General features: G+C 40.7%; 1 protein-coding gene and 1 long non-coding RNA gene across 4 annotated transcripts in view; one reads left to right on the forward strand and one right to left on the reverse strand.

Annotated features, from left to right (window-relative positions):
- akt3a (AKT serine/threonine kinase 3a) overlaps window positions 1–23,956 on the forward strand; it is an 85,806-nt gene that overhangs the window by 14,867 nt on the left and 46,983 nt on the right. The window lies entirely within an intron of this gene.
- LOC148353835 (uncharacterized) lies at window positions 7,508–17,068 on the reverse strand. Its single transcript, XR_015852430.1, has 3 exons — window positions 16,941–17,068; window positions 16,740–16,839; window positions 7,508–8,139 (listed from the first exon to the last, which is right to left on the reverse strand). It is a non-coding gene; the product is annotated as an uncharacterized LOC148353835 (long non-coding RNA).

Genomic DNA, 23,956 nt, shown 5'->3' on the forward strand with positions numbered 1-23,956 from the left:
GTTGCTTTTTTTGATTAGTCTCCTGTTTGAGGTGAAGGTTTAGACATGGCTGGATCTTTGGAGATTTGCAGTAGTCTAATACTCCTTTGATTCCAATGTAATTGCTTATGTTTAAAGCTTGGGAAATATTGATAACGCACTCTGGCTTAAAACGTCTTTAAAACTGTGTCTTATACCTACCTTGTGTATTCCTTGCTCTGTACAATGCTTTCTGCACTTTAAGCGGAACCCTGAGACTATCACTCAGCAGGTGCATTGATACATAGACTTGATTACGCACAGGTTGATTCTTATTATCGTCATTCATTTAGGACAACATATTTCATTTAGATCATTTAGAGATCTGCACTGAACTTCTCGAGTGAATTGGCTACACTGGAAGTTAAGGGGCATAATACTATTGCACAGCCAACCTTATTTTTTCTTTGTTTAAAAAAAAGCAATAAAATATCCAATGCATTTAATTTCACTTCATAATAGTGTCCTAATTGTTGTTTGACAAAAAAATTCAAATTTTCCATCATTACATTTGAAGCCCGAAATGTGAGGAAAAGTTGAAAAGTTCATGGGGGCTGAATACTGTAAGGTATCTTGTTTTGTGGGCCCCAATGGCAAGCTAGTACATTTAAGCACATTTCAGAACGGTGGAGATTTATTGGTCACTGTCAATTTATTATATGAAAGTAGAAGGAGGAATAAAAAGTTGTAGTCCAGAAAAGTTGATGCTAGCCTCGCACATAGCTTTCACTGACTGCTTTGTGGTCACAACTTTTCTTGCTGTTTGAATTTTGACAGTTGTCTTAACAGACGGGGACAAGTTTGTGCTGATATCGCTCTTCAATTTGAGTCAACAAAGATAGGATTTATACAATTTTGGGCTCGGATTTGGAAAGACAAAACCACTTAATGCGAACCATTGGATAATCAAACAGTAAAATATGGTAAAATACACTGAAATAGTCAATTAGGGCTGAGCAATTTTGGAAGATAATCTAATTTATTCTTTATTTCCCCCCGGGTCACATGACCGACTCCAAAAAACAAGTAAGCCGTGTTTGGTAGTGACTTAAACCTTGAGGTTAATTTTCTCTTGAGATCAAGTGAAAGTACAAGGCAGCATGCCTCTTCTTTGCAATTAAATGGGTGGTGGTTTTTGCTTATTTGAAATTCCTCCACATCAACACTAACCATAATACAGTGAAAGTACACAAATTGTATTATTGTCAAGAATATGATTTAACTTCCCCTTTGCAATACTTTGTAAGGGACTGAATCTGTCATAGCGCACCTCGGCTGCATCTTTCTCCCACTCCCTCTGCGTTTTCATCTCTTGGGGAAGTGTGCCGTCTCCACTGTAAATATCAAACCGTGCTGCAGGGAGGTTCAGCGGGTGCAATGCAGGGATGCAGCCATTTTGTCTGGGCAAGTTCAGCGGGTTCGCTCCTGTTGGAGGCTGGCAGGCAGGCCGGTCAGATCAGGTGGCAGTGCCAGGTCTCTGACATCAATCACCAGCAGCCCTCCTCTACCACTGCATGCCTCTCTTGCTATTCCTCTTCCCCATCTCCGTTCTGCACCGCCTCCTTCTCTCCATCCCACGTGGACGTTCAGGGCTGTTTGCAGACAGCCAGACACTGCGGGCTTTGTTATGAATGACAACCCCCTGCACATCCGGAGGAAGTGTACGTTTCAGTTAGTGTGGCTGGACTAACTGTCTCTATTGTCCTAAGAATGACTCACTCAACAATGCAGAGGAGAATTGAAGGGAGACAGACAGACAGTATTGCAGATATTACAGACAAACACTGCAGGAAATACAGAGTTTATGCGGTAATCAAAGCTGCAGATATTTTCCATAACACGGTACCTACAGAAAGAAACCTACAGGAGGCTTTAAAGATTTAACTCAGTTAGATGCACATCTTTAATTTTTTTATATGCTTTAATTATTAATTCATATTAACTGTTTTTTAAAAGGTGTTATGTATGCATAATGATTATTGTGATCAGATACATATATAATTTTTAACATACAAAAACATTTGTCAGCGGAGCGGCAGTGGCTCAGGAGGTAGAGCGCTCGTCTTGGGATCATGAGATCGCAGTTCGAATCCTGGGTCCTCCGTGTTACATGTCGAAGTGTCCTTGGGTAAGACACTGAACCCCTAATGCCCCCAATAAGCAGGTTAGCGCCTTACATGACTGCACAGCCGCTATTGGGAAATGTGAAGCCCACTGTAAAGCGCTTTGGGAAGTCTTGACTTGAAAAGCGCTATATAAATGCAAATGATTTCATTTCATAGGTTGCATCTTTTTTTTCTTTGCTGGACTTACTGTATTTATTCATGTATAATGAGCACTATTTTTGGACCCCAAAAAAAGGTAAAAGGCATTTATATAGCGCTTTTCAAGTCAATGAAGACCTCCCAAAGCGCTTTATAATGTGCTTCACACTGAAAGAACTCAGTTTATACACAATACACTATGGTTTTTTAACAATGATTGATCAGTCAAAAAAATATCGCTGACCACATTTGCTCAACATTGGATGCAACGGGAAACAAAAAATGATCGCAGCAGTAAAATTGCAGGTTCCTGACCACTAAACCACTAGGGATGCCATAGGAAAAGGCATTAGATTTTATCTCACATTACAGTATTTTTACTCACGATACAATGTTGTTTAATACGTAGGGCCATGATTAAATAATTCATTGAGAACGTAAACTATGGACACAATAACTAAATCATTTTTACAAAGTATTTATTTCCTTCAAAGTCCGATAAATCATCAGATATACATCAAAGAGTTGCTTACCTCATCGTGCTTTATGCTGGTTATATCTTTTAGGATGCCTTTTTGTTTTCTCCATTCTTTAACTTTTGGAGTCACCGGTATCATGAGTAAAAATAGTTTAATGATGAGATAAAATCGAATACCTTTTCCTTTACACCCAATGGTCTAGTGGTTACACAGTCGATTTAGGCATATGATTGTTATTATCATGTGGTAATATCACTAATGTTATTATTGGGCTGGGCAGCATAAATATTGTCAGACATTTAACAGGTCCATGTTACACAAAAGGTAAGGGACCACTGATCCAAACTTTTTTTTTTTTTAAATTTAAACGCATCTGTATGTAGTGGATATACACTGATTATTGTGATCTGTTACATCTATAATTAGGAACGTACAACTACTTGTCAGCGTAGACTGCATCTTTTCTAATTTTTTGATAGTGCATTGTAGGTGCATTTATATATATATATATATATATATATATATATATATATATAATTGACATACGTTTAGAAAGCCTTGGCAGAAATAGTCTTTAGATTACATACTATTTACTACACCTTTTCTCTACTATATAGCCAAAATGCTCCCATCCTGCCTGAGTTTTCAGTCTAGCCATGCTTTTTAATCTTATTTGGTCCACCGCAGTAGTGCGATTTTTAGTTTTGATACGGTAATGTGCACTATGAATTGCATCTTTAATTTTCTTCTCGATGGCATGACATTGCTTCTATACTTTGTTTCATACTATAAGGTAGCGTTGAGATATTTTAGGCACAGTAGCTCCTGGGTGCACTCCACCAGTCGTCAGAATCATTATCAGGAAAACTCATTGCAAAGGCCACAAAAACAATATGATGGATTATAGAACACAGCGAGTGAATTAACTAATGTGGAGCCTTGTAAAAAGGAATGAATGGGATCAATAGTGTGCTGATGGCTGCAGAGGATGTTTAATGAAGGAGGTTGAGTAATGGGATTAGTTTGTAGCTGGCCATCATCAGTATAGTGCTGACCTGAAACATTTCGTCAGTCGATCTGAATACGTGTATGCTAATGCTTGAGTTAAGTTGATTGTAAACCCCGCCGTTTTGCTATCTCTCATATTTGGGGGTACTGATACTCAATAGGGTAGCAGGTGAGCTGGAACCTGGCCCAAATGACTTTGGGTAAAAACTTTAGAGATGATTTCCTCTAGCGCACTCTATCTCAACCATCCTGGGATTTATCATTAGGTGATTGTTAAAACATTTTAATGCAGATTAACCTGTGCATTTACCATACATTTTACTGAAAAAAATACTTGGCATTGACTAATTGAGACCTGATTTTATATAAAATATATTTGTGAGTATAATGAGACATTTTCGTTATTGGTTCCATATTTATTCTGTATTAATTGGCTTTATAACCATTGGTAAACTTTACCACGTTGTCCCAAATCAAATGAAAACATAAAAAGACCAAAGTGAAAATGGTCAAGTCTCTGATTTGGTTGACACTAAGTGTTGTGTCCCATGTGATTTAAACACTTTGGTCTCTATTAGGAAAGCTTAATCCAAAGCGTATCACTTCTTTTGACCACCTAAGCTGCCACAGAGATTAGAGAAAAAAGGACAGTGTGTCTAACATGTAGTATTGTTGGGCCCTTCGCCGAGGCTTGGGGCTGATTAGAGGAGGCAGGTAGGAGTCGTTCGCTGATGTAGGGCAGCAGATTACCTCAGAAATTGTACAAACCTTTCAATTACTCAGAAAAAATAATTGTTCATTGAGAAGTTACCCAGCTGCAGTCACTTATCTACCTTTGGCACCATTGTTTGACATTTTGTATGATTTGGGGCATCATTGCTGATGTCACATTGGCCAGGTTAAAAGGACAGCCCATTTATTTATAGCTCTCCTACCTGTAATCTGTCTCTTGACAGGATTAGTGGAGCTGCTAGTGTGAGCCTCCTGTTCCTGAACACTGATTGTTATTAAATCACCAAGGTAAAAATGTGAAAAATCTGTCACAGCAGATATTATGGTTGAGTGTAAAACAATAGGAGCACCCAAATATCTGACCAACAAAATACATCCGTTTGCCACAGTGTATAGAAATACTAATAACAATGAAACAGTGACTAAACTTTGGTAAATATCATCATTTTCGCTGTCTTACAATATTCATACTCCGCTACTGCAAGATTGGCAGCACGGAGAGGTATGGATGCCACCAGACACACCACAGAAAATGGTGCTCCTAAGACCTTAGTGGTTAAGTGATCCAACAACCAACTTTAACTAATTACTGTTTTACAGTAATGTGCCCAACACAAGTGAAAACGCGATATTTTAACACCAATTTCTGTGTTCACTCTAGGATGCTGTATTAACACTTTTCAACTTTAGCTGGCATCAAATGTATTAATATATTTCATATATTCCATATTTAAGTAAATAGTCTATTGATTTTACAAAGTAAGTATTTCTTCTACACATCTGTTTTAGCACTGTGTCACTGGGGTTTTATAGCGAGGTGTGATGCAAATAGTGTGGGCGGTAAAAAACACTTCCCCTCTCTTGATTAGTTGATGGAGAATAGTTACTTCTAACAAACAATGGGAACACAAAACCTGTTTTCTTAAAAAAAATAAAATTGAATGTTATTTTCGAAAACAAGTATCACTTGACTATTGTTTACCATCTGTCATTTAGGAAATGAATGTGGTTAAATAGAAGACCAAATAAAATCAGTTGTGTTGCTTTTGGAACACGAGGTCCGTAGGCTGTGCATGTGCCATCCACATGAATGTATGTATGTGCATGTGTTCGTGGGAGTCGAAGAAGACAAATATCTGTCATATTGAGATTCTGCTCCCTTGTTAGAGGGTTTCTGCTCAATTTCTGTGTTTGGAGAAGATTTTCTAAAAAGCTGGTCACTAATAATGGCATCCTACTGCACATGTCAATGTTCCTAAGTTTTCACAGCTGAGAGACGATAATTTTTAAATGATGTAGCTTTGCATGAAGTTGGAACGTTTTTTTTTTTTTTTTTTGCACCTTTGTTCTTCAACTGCTTTGGATTCCAATGTAATAGATTCCACAAAGTTTATAGTGACCCGCCCTGATTAATTTCAAAGTCACACGATAGAAGAAAAAAATTGACCAATCGAGCTTGGAATTCAAACCACCCTAATAATGTCGACTAAGTCACAGTTGTGTCTACGGTGCAGAGAAGGGTTCGGGAACCTATGGTGTAGAGGTACCATTTTAAGCCTTCTCCTTTGCTAACTTTTGAAAAAAAAAGTACACTCAAGTGGTGTGTGCGTCCTAAACTTAAAGGAACATCTTTAGAAAAGAAAAAAATATTGAAACATCTCTACGCTTTGGCTCTTGCTAATCATACATTGTTCTTCTTGTCTCTTTGCCTCTCTCGGTTAAAGTGCTTAAGGATATGCTGAGGTTCCTGGTCCAATTTTCAACCTGTCAAAATAAGGAAATGCTTTAACATTTTCCTGTGAACTCTTTAAAAAAACAAAAAAAAACATAATTGATGGAAAATTGTCAGTAATGTAACCTGTGCTTACTCAGAAATATAAAATATATAAATGTTTATACAGTCTTTAAGAGGCTTTAACTTGCTATCATAAATAATCTCTCCTCCTCCCAAGTCCTAAAAAATAAACAATTACATTTTTGGAATTTTTCTCGACACGGTCCTGCAAATCAAATTAAACCTTTAATTTCGGTCGGGCTGGGACAGGCTTTAATACCCGCGTCTGTGTCAGTCTAGAATTTTTCAGGCCCGATCTTACCTCTGCAGTTTTACCTCGACTCACAAATTTAATTCGTTCTGGGAGTAGCTTCGTAAACTAAAAAAAAGTGTAAGTAGAGACAAATTTTGAAAGTAAATGCACTAATCCGTTCTAAGCCCCTTTAAAAGTACAGTATGATATTATTTTAATGAATCATAAAAGGGCATCGGAACATAAAAGAAATACATGTTCTAGCTAGGTTCAGGCACTATAAACATAAAACTAGAGGGCGTAATGTAAAAAACAGAGAATTAAGGAAACATTAAAAATATTTACCGTTTTGTATCACGTTTCTTGAAAAACTGATCCAATAATGTCTGCTTTTGTCGACTTTTGCCAATCCGCAGACATCATAATGAGCGATAGCCCGACTTGTCAACACTTTTTCCGCGAGATTCCTTGCCACAAATTTCGAGACTTCACGGAACTTTGCTTAAATGTATTAATTTTTTATTAAGGTTTTGTCCTCCTCCCCGCCATCTGGACAGAATCCGTCCTCCCTTCTGAACTCTTAACTGTGATGCTGACACGGAGAACATGCTGGGATACCCTATGCGCACTGGGTTGCCAGGCAGCATTGAAGCGATAGCCAGTTTGTTTACGTTCGGGAAACCCTTGGAGCGGGTAATAATAGTGCGTACTGTACTGTATTTTTGATTTCGTATCCTGAAACACCTTTGTATCTAGAGGCAATAGTTTCCCATTCAGATACTTCGTAACCTGACTCTTTCGTATGTCGGGACATCCGGAAGTAGAGGCACCACTGTACTATGGTAATTCATTCCATTTTTTTACATTGACCTGAAAGCAGAAATATTTTTTTTTGTTGCGCATAAGGAAATGTAGTGTAGTTTAGCTCACTGGAAGTCACTCTTATTTTTTTCAAAGTTATTTTATTTTGTCCTTTCAGACAGAAAAGTACATAAACAGACAGCACACATGGACAAAAGAAGGAAAAGCAGCAGTTAGTGATCTGGAGTGCACTTGCTGTCGTTCGTATAATCCACGCATCGATTGGCCGGGCTGCTGTTTATACGTGTGTGTTAATGTTACTTAATTGTTTATTCTGGCCTGCCGCAGTTTGCTTTTCTGCTCAAGTGCGTGTGTATGTGTTTGCGCGGAGATGTATGTTGCACGTGTGTATAGGTTTACAGGCAGATATGGAGATGAACAGCACAATGCTTTTCCAAAGACTGGCTGCATTAAGGAGGGGGCTTTACAAAAAGATCAGTGGGTCTTAAGTTGCGCACATGCACACGCGCGTAACGCCAGCTGCTTCCCATGGCCCCCCAATCCCGCTTTTCTGAATGAATAATACAGAGCCGGCCACTTTGGAATAATAGCACCACACACACATACATGTGCAAAGCTTTGCACCTGTTCACCGCTGCTCAATTGGCAAGGGCCAGCCAGGCTGGTTAAGGTCCCTCTAGGACTCTTTTAAAGATGAATGGACGTACACACACGCGCACATACACAGTTGTAGCCAACAGTTGAACAGCTGTGATAGACTTGCGACACGCCCTTGTATCCCGCTGATTCCTGCAAAAATATGAATGCAAGAATGTCTTGTCAAACTGCCTCTATCTTACAACATTTGTCCATGTATTTTCTATTGTGCCGCAACCCATCATGGTCATGTGAAGATCAGTGCGTCAAGACCCCTTTTTAACATCGGACTTTACCCAAGACCAACTGAATGATTGCATAAAGACTATGAAAAAAGGCAAATCACCCGGGGAGGACGGGCTCAACCTTGAATTTTACCGGACTTTTTGGGATATTTTAGCACCAGATCTGATTACTGTTTTTAACGAATTTTCCAGTCGAGACAACATGCCAGACAGTTTCAGAATAGGGATAGTTACTCTATTGCACAAAAAAGGAGACAAAATTGACTTAAAAAACTGGCGACCCATAACGCTTTTAAACGTGGACTGTAAAATTTTCAGCAAGCTTCTAGCAACACGAATGTCTGTAGTCTTGGGAGACTTGGTTGATCCGGACCAAACCTGTGCCATCGTGGGAAGGAAGATCAGCGACAGTCTCATGCTTATCCGTGACACCATTTGTTATGCGAGAGACAGAAACATGCGACTAGCGGTCCTAAACCTAGACTTTGAAAAAGCCTTTGATCGAGTCTCGCACCAATACCTCTTCAGGGTATTGCAAAAATGTGGTTTTCCCCAAAAATACATCAAGTGGGTGGGACTGCTATACCGAGACATCTACAGCAGTTCATGATTAACGGGAATTTATCGAAAGCAATCGAGATCAACTGCGGTGTACGTCAAGGTTGCCCCATGTCTCCCCTTCTCTATGTTCTTTGCATTGAACCTTTGGCACAAATGTTAAGAAAAGATAGATTTGTCGAAGGGATCAATATCCCAGGAAGTGGGGGACAAATTACCAAGTGTGTTTTGTACATGGATGATTTTAATATTTTATGTACTGACCGCGCATCTGTTGGAAGAGCCCTTGACTTGACTGACCTGTTTGGGAGGGCGTCTGGGTCAAGGCTAAATAGAGAAAAATCACAAGTGAAGTTTTATGGAACGTGGAAAGAGACAGAAAAGGCAGGACTCCCACTGACGGTGTTAAAGACAGACCAGAAAATCCTAGGGATAAAATTCAATGCGGATGGGATGCGAGACCAACTGGGATGACGTGACAAGGAAAGTTAAGCAAAGACTTGTTTTTTGGTCACTAAGAAAACTGACAATAGAGGGGAAGGTCCTAATCATCAAAGCGATCACCCTCCCACTGCTTTTGTCAATCAGTTTAGTTTTTATGCCCAAAAGAAACGTGCTGTTACAACTGGACCGAGCCATCTTTCGCTTTGTCTGGGGCTCAAAGTGGGAAAGGATAAAAAGAGATACAATGAAAAAGAAAAAAAGGAAAAAGGGGGGAAAGGAGTGCCTGACCTCCAGCTTTTCCTGGGAAGCAAATATGTCTCTCTCCACTTCCAAAACGCTGTGGGCCCACCCAACAACCCGAAAGGTCAAGGGATGACCCGGTTTTGGATGGGCTCATATTTGCGGAAGCTAAAGCTTGAACCAAACAATCGTTTGATTCCAGTTTCATTTAACTTGCCACCAACACATCTCTTTATTCGGGATTTTTTAAAGAAGTTTGATTTGGAAACGCAAGAATGTCACACTTTACAAAACCACAGGGCCCTTATTGCTATTGTGCAAGAGCGAGCAACAGTAAGTCCTGAGCGGGGGCTTGCGTTTGGCGAACTTACAACGGTTTGGAGCAACGTGAATCATCGTGCCCTCTCAAACAGACTACGAGACTTGTCATGGATGGTGGCTCATGAGGTTCTCCCAGTCAGAGCTATAATGCACCACCGAGGAATGTCAGCGACTTCGACATGCCCTCGACCTGGCTGTGGCGCCCAGGAGTCGGTGAGGCACCTTTTTTGTGAGTGCAGCGCTGCCGAGGACTTGTGGACAATGGCCGACCAACTAGGAAAGTTCCCGGACTTGCCAGCAGGGGAGGTCCCTGATGCACAGTACGTGCTTTACGGGGTGAGTCGGTCGAGGAGGTCTCGGAACGACTTTGCCAGGGACTGGCTCACTCTCGCCGCCATCTGGACCTCCAGAAACCTGCTGGTATGGAGGTGCAGGCAGATCCCCCCCGTGGCTGTGCTCCAAATGGCTGCAGATACCATACAATCTGCGAGCGGCGGGCCTAGGACGCAGCCATAAAGAAGAATCGTCTGCACCCACCCGGAGGGGGGAACCGGAGCTACACTGTGGGGGTCCCGGCAGCAACGGCCTGGGTTGTAGAAGTAAGAAGGGAGAGGACCCACACAGAGGACTGGAAGGATGCTGCTTGGGAGGGTGGGATGGCAGAGCTATGCCCTTGCACAATAGTATTGCCCTTTACACGTTGGTTAACTACTGTTAAAAGATAATAACTCTGAAATTGTTTAATTGATGTTGAAAATGTCAGGAAAAAATGTTAAAACGTCATATCGTCACTTCATATTGTCAGATATAACGAAATTGTGAATATGCTTGATGGCTGTTGAGATTGTCGTGTTTGTTTTGCCGCTGTTGGTGTCGGTGGATTTGTTCAGACGAAAGACTATCGACTTTGGCCTGGACGGATCTATTGACACTAACAAAGATGTTATATAATGAAATTGTGAATATGCTTGATTGCTATTAAGATTTTCGAGAAGGGTTGTTCAAACCTCACATTGTGTTTGCTGTTAAAAACATCATATTGAAATATAATATTGTGAATGTGCTTAATTGCTGTTGAGATTGTCATGATTGTTTTCTGTTATTAGTGTCAATAAATAAAAAAACTTTCACATTCACAATTCGGGTACGGATCTCAGTGCGATAGTTTTCGACACATTTTTTTGGGCTACAATGATGATCTTAATCATGCCAGCACGTATTCAACAACATTTGTCATTTAAAATGCTTAGTATAAGCTGAGACAACTGCAACAAAATTTTAGACCCATTTTTTATAACAGTTTAAGAGTGCACCTTATATACCCATAAATATTGTATATTTTACGTTTTAAGGTCTAGGCAATGGAGCTCACTGAAGGTTTTTCAAAAATGTGTAACCATCAAGTAAATGTATTAAGAAGTAAATCAATGAAAACATTAGACAATATCCCATTCTAGTCTGTGGAAAGTAGGCTTCTATTTAAGTGAAAGAAATCCCAAAATAAACTGATGTGCTTTGTGTTTTTAATGTTTGCGAGCATTTATTTGTGTGTGCGCGTTTGTACAAGCACTAATCACATTAGACTCAGGCACTTTATGAACACAGGCAGCGTGACATTTGGCATTTTACTGTGTGTTTTCACGCATCGTTAAGTTGGTAAAAGCTTGTCTTTATTCTTACGGCGATGGCACTCAGCATGTGCTCACAGTGGTACTTTTTTTTCTTCCTCAAAACTTTTAACATGTGAAATATTTGACACTGAATAACCTGAATAACAATTATCTAAAGATTACAGCAACAGTCTTTAAGTTATATTTTAGGTAATTAGCTGAGGCAGGAAACCCTCTTTTCATTTCTCTGCTTTGCAGTCCTTTACAGCAGGTCATTCCCTCTTTTCCTCTCCCATTTTCTATCATGTCAGCTGTTCTGTCAATCAAAGACTAAAAGTGAGAAAAAATTATGAGTTAGCGAAAGATAATTCGATAATATCTCACTTAACACTGTTGTGTTTCAAAACTGCCTTACCGTGAAGAGAAGGATTTTTGAGACATTTACGCCTCTCATAAACCATTTTGAACCCACCCTTTTCAACACTTCTATTACTTAATACATTTGATAATCGCCCCATAAAATATAACCTAAATATAATCATAAATATAACTACAAATAAAGTTAGTATGTCACACAGCGAAATATTTACTTTTAGATAGATAGATAGATAGATAGATACTTTATTCATCCCCGTAGGGAAATTCACACTTCCAGCAGTCTACCCTGTTGTTTATTAACAGATGAACATGATGCCCTAGGGGTGCTTGTAGCGAAGTGGATGACGTCACGCCAGTCCAAAATTTCGACATCCCTGCGGCAGATGGAAAACTTTTCTTTGTGAAAATCCAGGGATACACCACCTCGTGTTAGCAAGTCCGCCTCCTCTCCGATTCTCCCCGGTTTTCGTGTCTCTGTTTAGCAGCGTTGAAGCCGGATTGCTCCGGGTGGCTACACGTTAGCGTCCGGAATGCTAAACGTGAGCCACGTTTCCGCAAAACACAGCAACTGCGCTCCCTGTGCGCTTCGATGTTTTCCACCAGCACTCGATGATCTTATTTGGTCGTGAGTTCGCATTTACCATGATTACGGATGGTACCGAAGACTTATAACGCCGCTAGCCGCTTCGCTAGCTCCGGCTTTTCCTCCACCATAGGCCCCTTCATCACGCCGGCACGAGAAATCTTCAGGGCAAGGAGTTGGAATTCCTTGAATAAACGCATTTCTTGTGCGTTAAAACCCATGTCCATAGGATAGAAGTAATCCATAGTGTAGTTGTCAAAACGGGAAGAAAAAACACCGAAAATAGGAGCAGACAATAAAACAACAGGGCAGCTGCTGGAAAAGGCAGCCGCTCGTGGCAGCGCCGCTTTGAAGCATTATTTTAGCATTCATCTGCTATAACCAAATCACAAAGCAGTGCGGGAATACCATAGAGAATTTATCTTGTAATAATAAAAGGCAATAATGGTAATAATGATCTCATCTCATCTCATTAGCTGCACCGCTTATCCTCAGTAGGGTCGCGGGGGTGCTGGAACCCATCCCAGCAATCATCGGGCAGTGGGGATGGGACACCCTGAACTAGTTGCCAGCCAATCGCAGGGCACACAGGGACAGACAACTCGCTCGCTCATTCACACCTAGGGACAATTTGGACCGGCCAATCCACCTGAAATGCATGTCTTTGGAATGTGGGAGGAAACCGGAGTGCCCGGAGGAAACCCACGCAAGCACGGGGAGAACATGCAAACTCCGCACAGTAAGTCCGGTAGCTGGATTTGAACCCACACAGGAGGTTCCCAAGACCTTAGAACTGTGCAATAATAATAATGTTTAAAAATACAAAAAGGATTGTGGGATTGTGGACGCGTTCTTAAGGATGGGCTGGGCACCCGTATGATGCGGCAGGGGTAAATCAGTGAAAGCTGTCGGGCCCTGCTGTTGAACAAAAGAGTGTGTTGTGTCACCCTGACCCGAGTGACATGGCCGCTTTCTGGTGTCCCATTTCATCTGGAGGGACGAAAGCATGACCAACTTAGGTGCCGAGGTGCCTAACTTGTTTGGGTGTTTGGGCAATTGGGTTGGCCATGGTCCCAAAAATTTTGTGTGTGTTTTTTGCTATTTTTTCCCCCTTTTATTCTCTTTGTTATTCTATGTGTTTGTCTTGCTGCCGGTCACCCCTCTCGAGGGATATGACCAAGGTAGATAGATAGATAGAAAAAATACAAAAAGATTAAAAACAACTCCCCAAGTTTAAAAATAATATCACAAATATGAAAAAAGATGGGCACCCAAATTTAAAAACAATTACAATAATACAGACCTATGAAACATTGGCACAATCATTCACTATGAGAAATTAGAAAGGCAAGCAAGTATTCAGGTTAAGTGCGAACAGAGTACTGTTAGAAAATACAGATTTGTCGAGGTAACAAAAGTGTAAACGCATCAGAATAAACGCATTACAAATGTATTTATTAAAAACATCATATAGATGTTGTGACACATTGGTTGGGTAGAACTATCATTGCATCATTTACTGTACACAGTCCCACATGTGTGTATGGGGACAGACTCCTGGTTAATCAGGGATAGGGTGAGGAGAAAGGAAAAGTAAGAAAAAAAATATACATAATAATGCATACAATTGCCCTGCAAAAATAGTTACGACATATAGGACCAAAAATAGTTCTCCAAATTATTGACTCAAGAAAAGACATGCAAACAACCAAATTATAACAAAATATAAAATGCAATATTTTATATATATATATATATATATATATATATATATATATATATATTAAAAAAAAAAACTTATCCCAGTGGGGTGATTTCTGTGTCATCATCAGACACTGGTCCTCTGCCAGTGGTCTGGGAATTTTAAGGGTGCTGCGCAGTGTCTTAACTGTTCTTAGGACTGTTCTCTTTTGGAATAAGGATTCAGATGTTGCCCCTTAGATCTGTTTTAGCTACTCTTCCAGTTCGGGGGTTATTGCCCTGAGTGCCCCATCTACCACGGGGACCATGCTGGACTTGACCTTCCACATCTGTTCTACCTGCTCTTTCAACCCTTGGTATTTCTACTGTTTCTGTTGTTCCTTCTCCTGGGAGTTTGAGGGTTCTGCGCTGTATCTTAGCTGTTCCTAAGACTTTGCTCTTCTAGACTGAGGTTTCAGATGTTGTTCCTGAGGTCGTTGGAATCACTTCCAGTTTTGGGGTTCCTGCCCCAAGTGCCCCCATTACCACGACGACCACGCTGGCTTTGACCTTCTACATCTGTTCCAGCTGCTCTTTCAATCCCCAGTACCTCTCAAATTTCTTCTGTTTCTTCTTCCTGATGACAGAAAAGGGTCTTCTTGATATCAACTTAGATCACCACATCTATTATCACCACCCTTTTCTGCTTTTTGTCACCACTATGTCCAGTCCGTTAGCCAGAAACTGCTTGTCGGTGTAAAGGCTGAAGTCCCACAGGATCTGGCCATCCCCCAGCTGGGATGCCCTTTGCTGGGTGTCCCGCCTGGGGCCCGAACCGTTTACTTTCAGTGTTCAAAGCAGGCCCCACTGGCGACCCTGCATGGTGCATGAATGATGGAATATGACTCTGGTTTTATTTTGTGGGTTTACCCTCCTGAACTGGGGCTCGGTAGCCTAGATGGTAGGGTGCCCGCTCCGAGACTGGGAGGTCTTTGGTTCAAGCCTCGGCCGAGTCATACCTAAGACTTACAACATTGGTACTCATTGCTTCCCTGCTTGGAGCTCGGCATTAAGGGTTGGAATTAGGGGGTTTGGTCACCTAATGACTAAAATGGCTGCGCCCTGTTTGGCTGCGGCTGCAACGGCTCGCTACAGTTTAACTGTACGGGTCAGGTGTATTGATATTTCGTTCTGTGTGCATGGTTAGAAAGAATGACAATAAAAGTAAATTCTATTCTATTCTTCTTCTATTCTTCATAACTGAGAGGGACAGCCATGGGCATCCATATTGTGCTGCTATATGTATTTATACGTATGCCGTTTTTTTTTTTTCTTTTAAACATATATCAAAAAATCTTGCATCTTACATTCGAACAAAAAGGCAGTAAATCCAACTTGGACACGGTGGGACTAAAAGTGGCACAGGTGGTGTAGAGCTTCCAGCCCCTCCCACTGCTAAAATTCTAACCCTTCACTAATCCTAAATGTGTTTAAGGACTTTGCTGGCCCACTACTCACATAGACACACAGGGAGAAATGTGCTGAGTGGGATTACTTGTGGGCTATCACAAAGTGGATGCTATGTTCCAAGGAGCTACTGCTCTCTACTGGATTGATGGTGTACTGCAAAAGATAAAATATATTGAGCTGGGATCATAAAATCTATTATGAAAATTATGGTTTAAGCTTGCTATATGACTACCAGCTCTGGGTTAGGGGCTGCAGGGAAGGACACCAGGGCATTACATCCTCCGAGCCCAGCGTACACCAGGAGGTGCAGCTGGGTGGGTGAAATCAATTTAGTGCCCCCGAGGAACGACCGAGCTGCCACCAGGGGCTGGGGATATTCCGCTCGTTGGAGAGGCCTTCTTCGTTCTAGTCATGTGATTGCAGCCCAGCTGCGTTTTCAACTTGAATGCGTTGTTGTTCTGAAATGCAAGCCAGCGTGCTGTACAGCAGCCACGGCCTCCATGTGCTAATGACACTAATGCACGCTAAGTGGATTTGGATCCAAGAGCCTGGATTCGCCCTAAGATGTCTGAGCAGACTGGAGTTAGAACTGGTGGGGGTAAATGAGGGGTGTTTTAGGGGCCATCTACCCAGCATGGCTTTATGCACACGAACATACACACACGGACACAAGCTTATGCACAAATGCAATTAATCGGTTCATATTTTATCAGTAGTGTGTGTCCAGTGTAGATTCACTGCAGGACTTGTTGCGCAATAAAACTTTTAAAAATCTCATCCAGTTATCTTTCGCTTCCTGTTCTGCATGTTTAATCAACCGCCTGTTTTATTTACTATTTTTATTTGCTCCATGTAAATTGTCTGTACCAATAGTGCCGTTTTTGTGTCATGGTTTTGAGTTGGTTATGTCAAGATTTTGACACACTTGCCTTTTTATCCTCATTGTGTGTGGAATGTGGAGTCACACAATTTCTGAGCAAATCAAGAAATTCAATATCAATACAGCATCATCACCCCATCCCTTTCGTGGTTGACACTGTTCCTGGTCCTGGTATTTTGGCTGATTTTCTTACAGTAACTTAAGATTGGCAGCCCTTTTTTTGTTCTTTTATTGGCAACTAATCTTAATCCAAAACAGTTTACATTTATGTAATTGCTTCAGGCCAGTTTTTAACTTAAAATTCTCAATTCTCCTAGACAGTGATTATTTGCAAATGTGTCAACCTGTTCCCGTGTCATGTCGGTGTCCTGCTGTGTGTGCGCAGGAACGTGGCACATCATCGCTACCACCCTCGCCAGTCACCCTGCCTTGCCTCTGCGCCATCTGCAAATCAACCTCAGCCTCGGCCAAGACATTAAATTAAATCCCTGTTCGCACTGATTAACAAATGGCTGGTGAGCTCACATAATTTTGCGCTCATTTACCTCATCAAGTTTTCCGTCCTCATCCTGATGGTTAGTGAGACTAATGGGAAAAGTCAGCGGGATGCATTTTACTTCCGCTGGCGGAAGTTCAGCTTTGTGGTGCGTACCTGTCTCTTCTCCTGCTTTCGTCCCCATCCGCCCTCTTTCTGCGCTGAGATGAATGGTTAATCAGCCCTGCTAATTGAGTGACATTTAGTGAGTGTGTTGTCCTAATTGTCCAATCAGAAAGCTTGGAACGGAAGCATTCGCATCTCTGAAATGCGGAGACGCCAAGCTGTTGCTGGAAACAAATATGCCAGCAAGACTTAAGGCAACTTTGCGTTCTTAGACAAAGTCAACTTTCTGTTTTCAGGCATTTTTATTTTTAACGTGAGACGCATATGCTTTCTACATTGTTTTAGAGAAAGAGGTAAAGTGAAACCAATGGAAAACTACAGGTTAACTGATGCATTAGCCTATCAATTGTAGAACATATGATTTTATAGGCCCCCAAATTCCTGATTTTCTTTTGGGGGGATCAGTCTTCAATCTTGAACTTTAGACAGGGCACTTACACTGAGTGAGTTTGACTCTTCTACTCAGAGTTTAATGAATTTTATTTGGATAAAGGTGACTTAATGTGCAGAATACGGTTGCATGTTCGTCATCTTTATTAATCAAGCGATTGTTTATCTTAAAGGTGTCAAAATCCTGTAAATTTTATCACTAACAATAATTGATCTGATTTCAGATGTGCTTCACGATGGCCATTTAGTCAAAATAATATGTTTGAAAACTTTGTGAAAATAACCACAACAGTAACCAAATCAATTTCAAAAGGGTCATTGAGTATAATGTCAATTATCCTTAATCACGGGTCAAACTTATGGTCTGGGGGTCAAATGTGGCCTCCCCATCATTTAGGTGGCCCGCTGGAGCTTAACATGACTGTGCGTCTAAAAATTAAAGGTTCAAAAGAGTGCTTTAACAAAAAACTACATTTCCCACAATGCCTGTTGACTGCAATCCTCAAAAGTTGGTGGCTTAATTGGTGCAATTGAGAAATAAGTTATCATAAAAATGTCCGAGAGCATTTTTACAAATTTTTATATTTAATTTATAATGTATACACTATCGTTCAAAAGTTTGGTGTCACCCAGACAATGTAAATGTAAATGGTCTGCATTTATATAGCGCTTTTCAAGTCAATAAAGACCTTCCAAAGTGCTTTACAATGTGCTTCACACTTTTCCCTTTTATACACTAACTAACCGATAGCAGCGTCAGCCATGCAAGGCAACTACCTGCTATCGGGTGCGTTAGGTATTCAGTGTCTTGTCCAAGAGACACTTCGACATATAACACAGAATTGAACCTGCTTCCTCTTGATCCCAAGATGAGCGCTTTACCTCCTGAGCCTATGGCATGTGTTTTTTCTACATAATTACATGTTTTGAAAAATTGAGTTTTTTTACTAACTTTGAGAAGGTTAGAAATAATATTTTTATTTATAATATAAAATGCCTTGTAAACTTTGCTTTCGTCAAAGAATCAGAATTTCCAAGTGACCCCAAACTTATGAACGGTAGTGTATGTGTAGTGACATATTTTTCAACAGTAATTTTTGTGAATTGAATACATAAAAATAATAACACATTGTACTTCGAAGTGCCTTTCAGGACACCCAAGGTCGCTATACACAGAAACAAACAACAATAAAGCAAGAATGAAACTAGAGTAAAAAAAAAAAGCAATTACTAAATCGCAACTAAAAACACAGTAGAATTAAAAGGGGACGGTATGTGAAGCAGGTGTTTAAGAAAAGGCAAGTGTGAGGAGGTGAGTTTTGAGTCCAGATTTGACATTTAGTTACATTTTTAAGTCACATCGGGCCCTTTAAGGACAGCCATTACGCTGATGCAGCCCTCAGGGTTTTTAATCACGACCAAATGACTGCATTTAATAACTAATCAGGGCTAAAATGTTGTAGGAATACATTTGAATGCAAAACTATTTTTAACTGGTAATTCCATTTCCATAAGACATATTAATAATTGTATATAATAATTGATAGTGCCACCCTTTGTGGAAAACAATGGGAAGGTATCAGTGAAGACAAAAGATTTCCCCCAACACAAATCCAACACATTAAGTGTCTTTTCCGGTGCCAATTAAGTCTTGAAAGTCTTTACAAAGAAGCCTCTTTTTCCTTTCTCGTTGCTTGGATGCGTCAGATCACAGCGCTTTCCTGTATCGGCGATATCCCGCTGTTCGAAGAAACAAAAGACTCCTGTTGTCTTTGCCGCCGTAGAGTTTAGTACGGACTAATTGGTCTTGCGGGAAAAGGGAGCTTGCACGGCTAAAACTAAATGGAACTGAAGCGAGGCGATGGTGTGGGAAGGAAACCGGCTGTTGTCTTTTTTTTCCTGCAGCGGTCCAAACGAGAGACATGTGGCTCCTCAGACAAGCTGTCCAGAGTGAAAGAGCTTCGCCGGACTCGTCGCAGGCCGGGCCAAAATGGGATTGCTTCGACAGAACACCATTGGATCAGTTTGCTTTCGTTCGTGCGCCTCCGCCGCTTTTGGAAGCTTCGCGAGGACAACTGTCCATCTCCCCTCGCCGTCTGTGCCACCCCTGGCCGCTCGCACCTCCCCCTTCCTCTCAATATTCGCACCCACACACATGTACACGCTCGCCTGTCAGTCTAGGGCCAGAAGCATTGCTTAAATGTTTTCAGTAGTGCTGGACAGCTGAGTGCTGAAGTGGCCAGCTACAGGCCTTGGTTCCGCATTTGGACACTTCCATCTCCAAAGTGACTGAAATGACTGGACTGGGACCAGCCAGCTTCCCTTCTTTGCCAGTTTTATGAAACCTTTTATCACTTTTCAGAACTTTTTTTTCCTCGTCTGTTATGAGGAAAAACTGAGGCCTGTTTCAACACTAAAACTACATTAAATAAGAACATTTGTCTTTAACCTTTATGCAAAACAAAAGCTCTGTTTAAGGTATTGATTTCAGTCCAGTTGCAAAACAATATTCATCAGCATTTAACAATGAGCAAGATTTATACAAAGAAGTCCAAAAGTCAAAGGATGAAGCGGAGTCATAGTCCAACTGTTCACTCATTAGCTGTGTTGGAATGTTGGCATACCTGTCAATCTCCACGGCTCCATTCCTTTACAAACTGTCATATTTTCCCTTACAAAATAATCTTACACCATATTTTTTTTATCAAACATAGTTTAACATGTTATATATGGTACATGTGTTTCGTTATATCATATATGTTGTTAATTAACATTTTGTTGTGAGATACTGAGTTGCTTAACATGAATGAGGTTTATTATAAAAAAGTTCAAAAATTAAGTAGCTTGGATGTTCACCGTAGAAGGAAAAAATACATGCAAATATAATTAAGTAGAATAATACATATACCGATTAAAGAGATAACCACAAACCTGTCTTTTTTTCATTTTTTATACTCTTATACTTCCCATTTTTTCTTAACTTCTTTATACAACATAATAATTCGTGATATAATGCATCAAAGCAAGTGAGCCGTTTGAGAGCCTGCTCTCTTTAATGAGTTGAGCCGAAAAAGCCGGTTCTCTAAAAAGAGACGTACTTCCTTTCACTACATAACTACCACATGAAATCCGTCAGATGCATGCCCACAGTAACATCAAACCGCTCACTTAATTTGCAACGGAAAAAAAATGATACCGAGATAGAGGCTCCAGCGGCAAACTCGTTTGACTTGATTGATTTGCCGTTTCGTCATGATCTGTGTTTACCGGATGGTACCCATAATTGACAAATTTGCGCTTTTCCGTACAGATTTTCTTGTACGTCGTACACGTCTTAAAATGCATAATAAATGTACTTTGTACGGCAAAAAATTACAGGTTGACAGGTATGTGTTGGCCCTGGGTTTGCTTTTCCACTTACGCTTGATGTGTCATCAGTGTGTAATTTCATTCCATAGGCATACCTAACTACAACTTAATTTTTATTGTTATTTTCTTTCTTCTTTGAAAATACAATAAACAAAAGACAAATAAGTCTGACCACATTGTTCCAGTTGAATTCTCTCAGATTCCTGGAGCTAGTGGATATGCCGAGTTTTACAAACATTCCATCACTCGTCCTTTGTTATTTTTTAATTTAACTCTTCCCATTAACTTAACATATAGAGTGATGCATGCCATGTACCTGCCATCAAGCATTCATACATATCAGAAATTGCTTAAAAAAAAATCCCTATACAGGATCTTGAATAGATGCTTATTTTTAAAGAGTATTTTGAAAAATACTTCCAATTGCTACTGTTGTTCTCTTTGCTTTTATCTACGTTGCCGTAGCCGTTGGCTTAGTTCCGTCTAACTTTATGGTAAACAGAAGGTCTGGCGGAAATTCTCAAAAGAGTTTGTACAGACTGGCATGTCTCCTTACAACAAATACACCTGAAAAGGAAGAGTGAAAATCATCTGGTCATCTGTTAAGAGTTATTTTCTAAACCTAAAGTGTAGTTGCTAGTCTGGGCAGGATGGTGTGTGTTTAAAATATTTTATATATATTTAAAAAATATATTGATCCAAAAATCAAATCAAAGATGTAGTCATCCAAAGTATTGACTGGAATTTCAAAGTGTTTAGAAGGGCTGACATAGGAAATATTTTTGTCTGAGTTTCTTTTTTTTAAATTAATGAAAACTGGCTTTTATTGTCCTTATTCAAAATTAACAAAACTAGTGAGCTAAAATAAATTAAAAAGGTAAAAATCTGCAAAATGATGAAAACGTTAAAAAACTATATATTAATGATATATACTGAATATCTGCATATTCACATTGGCAGTTGTACAGAACATTATGCTCACGAATGCTGGAGAGGGTGGTAATGGCTTTTGGGGAAAAGCTGTTCCTAATTCTGTTGGTTCTTGCCATTATGCACCTGTAGTGCCTTTCAGAGGGCAGAAGGATGCAACCTGTCCCTGATGATGTTTTAGGCTCCGCTGAGCCACCGAGTGGAGTAGAAGCCTCCCTGTTTCCACCTCAGTGCATCTCCCGTATCATGTAGAAATGTAGTAGGTCAGGAGGCTCTCGATAAATGAGTGGTAAAAGGTCAGCAGCAGTGTCCTGTCTAGGTTGTCCTGCCGGAGGCCTCCCAGTAAGTGTAGATGCTGCTGGGCCTTTTTTTATGACTGCTGTCATGTTTGCTGTACAGAAGAGTTTATCGGAGATTAGGAACTTGAATGTGTGGACCGTTTTTTTTTTTAATACTTTACGGTTTATAAGATAAAAAAAGGCGGTTCAAACATAGGGAGTGATAAGTTCTATGTTGTTCTTTTTAAGGCATATTATATATTTTACAGCGCAGCATGGCGGCGCAATGGTTATCGCGCGTGTGGCACTGTTCTGAGTTCATGAGATCAAACCTCCTGTGTGGAGTTTGCATGTCCTCCCCGTGCTTGCGTGGGTTTCCTCCAGGCACTCCGGTTTCCTCCCAAAAAAACATGCATGTCAGGTTAATTGGCCGGTTCAAATTGTCTCTAGTTGTGAATGAGCGAGTGAACTGTCTGTCCCTGTGTGCCCTGCGATTGGCTGGCCACCAGTTCAGGGTGTCCCCTGCTCACTGCCCGAAGATAGCTGGGATGGGCTCCAGCACCCCCGTGACCCTACTGTGGATAAGCAGTGCAGATAATGAATGGGTGGATATATTTTACATATTTGGTCCTATTCACAGACCACAGTGTTTGTCTTAAGCAGAATGGTGACACCAAATATTGGCGATATGAAAATCTCTCTTCCCACTTTCATAATACAGTATGGTGTCGTATAAAGTATCACACTTTGGAATAATCACACCGTCTCTTTCCCACCTTTTCTGTTTCATTTCTTTCCCGTCCTTATTTTTGTTGTGTTTATCAGTAGCGCACAAGGCGCAAAGAATATGCTTCGCTCCTGTAAAGGACAGGAGGAGGAAATGTGCATGGGGGGGCGAGTGGGCGGAGCTGTGAAAAAAAGAAAAATAAAGACTAGTCAAGGGGGGAAATGTGTGATTTGGTAATCAGGACGGCGCATTGGCACCCGGCCGCATATTCTTATCTACTTGGTGACTCCACACACATGTACTAGCGTAATGCCGACAGAACTTGGAGGTAGAGGCCGGGCCCGTAGTCACACGGTCCCTTCGGCGGAGCAGGTGTTTTACGGCGACGTGCTAATAAGCGTGGCCTGCTGTCATTCCAGCTTTAAATGGATGTCGCAAATAGAATCGACACATCATCAAATACACACACGCACACACGTCGCCTATACTCCTCTTGCGGCGAATTAGCCTAAGAGGGTGATCAGATCTCTTCGATCGTTGCATGTTGCTTGCACAGATGCCATTTGTCTATTTTCACCAGGTGTATGCTTGAGGAATGGTTAATTAAAAAACAGACTGGAAAAGGAGGGAACTGTGCCCCGAGTGAATTGTTTGCATGCTGCTAAGAAGTGTTGACATTTGTCTATTTTTTTTTTAATCAAGAACTCATTGTGTGTCAGTAGCTGCGAGCTTTGCTCCTTCTTGATTAGTTTGCTTGAGATGTACTAGTATAAATGTGTGCAAGGCTGCCTTCACACTTTGGTCTGATTAAAACAACTATGGTGTGATTTGTGCTGGGAGTGTGGTTCAGTCACTTAGCTTAGTGTGTATCAGACAAGCGTAAACGCCAGCATTCCAACCCTAATCAGAGGTCAAAATTAATGCTTCCATCTGAATCCCGAAAAACTGGACTCATTGCGTTTCATTTGGTCAAGGGTGAACACCTAGTAACTGAAATCTGGCAACATAATTTTTTCTGTAATTTTCGGTCAGGTGGAAATGCTATATTTTGTGAACTTTGAGGTTTGTTTTGTCAAATGTAAATGTAGTAATCCAAACAATTCTCTATGTAAAGCAAGTCAACTTTTGTGCACTTTTTAAATGCTGCTCTCTTCATCACCTGATATCTGAACCTTGTCTTTTATCCAGACATGCCAACCCTTTCAC

The sequence above is a fragment of the Urocampus carinirostris genome, chromosome 13 (genome assembly GCF_059441175.1).
Source record: "Urocampus carinirostris isolate Australia breed hairy pipefish chromosome 13, RoL_Ucar_1.0, whole genome shotgun sequence".
In the NCBI taxonomy this organism is placed as follows: domain Eukaryota; kingdom Metazoa; phylum Chordata; class Actinopteri; order Syngnathiformes; family Syngnathidae; genus Urocampus; species Urocampus carinirostris.